This window comes from Fonticula alba (assembly GCF_000388065.1).
Source record: "Fonticula alba strain ATCC 38817 unplaced genomic scaffold supercont2.6, whole genome shotgun sequence".
NCBI classification, from domain to species: domain Eukaryota; order Rotosphaerida; family Fonticulaceae; genus Fonticula; species Fonticula alba.
The window spans coordinates 1801351-1802332 of NW_009242976.1; positions in this window are offsets into that span (position 1 = coordinate 1801351).

Consider the following 982-nt stretch of genomic DNA (forward strand, 5'->3'; position numbering starts at 1 on the left):
AGCGCCGCCCGGGCCCGGGCGTCCCCAGCGTCTTGCGGCGACTCCCACACACACATGGGGCGGAGCGGTGTTTGCACCCCTGGCGAGGGGGGAGGCGGGAGCGGGGGGTATTCCGCACCCCCCCCCCCCCATGCGGCCTGGAGCCCTGCGAATTGGCTGGGCTTCTGTCTCCGTCATCTGCCGGGCGGTCTTCATCACCGGCGACCGTTCAGATCGTCCGCCTCAGCACCGTGCCGCCGCGAGCGCGCCGCTTCCCCCCGGGCAAAGGCCGGCCTCTGCGCCGGGGTCTCAGATGTTGCCGGCCCGGCGTCGCCCAGCCGCGGCGCGCCGCCGCCCCCCACGGCGGGGGGCAATCCGGCCGCCCGGATATGCCGGCCGCGCGCGCCGCACGCGTGGGTGCCTGCCCGTGGGAGAGCTCGCGCCCGGCCCCGAGGCGGGGAGGGGGGGGGGCGGGGAACAAGTCACCGAAACATCGGCCCCGCCCCCGGCGCGACCGTTCACTAGGCGAACGAATGCGTGAACGGGCGCGCCCCGGCCCCCGCCCCGGCCCCCCCCCCCCATGCCCGAGGCACTGATCTGGGGGCGCCGTACACACCCGGCCCCGTCCCCCACCCCCGGGCAAGCGTCCTGGGGCGGCCCTCGGGCGCCCGGCGACGCATGGGGCCTGGCGCCGGACCAATCTCTCATCTCTCCCGTTGTCCTCCCTCTCCAAGTGGGCAAGGAGGAGCTGGCCGCCGGCAACAACAACAACAATAACAACAACAACAACAACACCACCACCGAGAACGCGTGAGGGATGTCCCCCTGTTAACCGTTCCCCGTGCTCCGGGGCCGCCGCGCGCGGTCGCGCCGGCCACCAGGGCGTTTCGCCCCTCCGTGGGCCGTGAACGTTTTTTGGGCCGACGCCCGCGCGCCCCAGCCGGCCTGAACCTCGCCAATCCCCTTCCTCCCCCCCCCCTGACGGCATATCCTCGCCACTCGA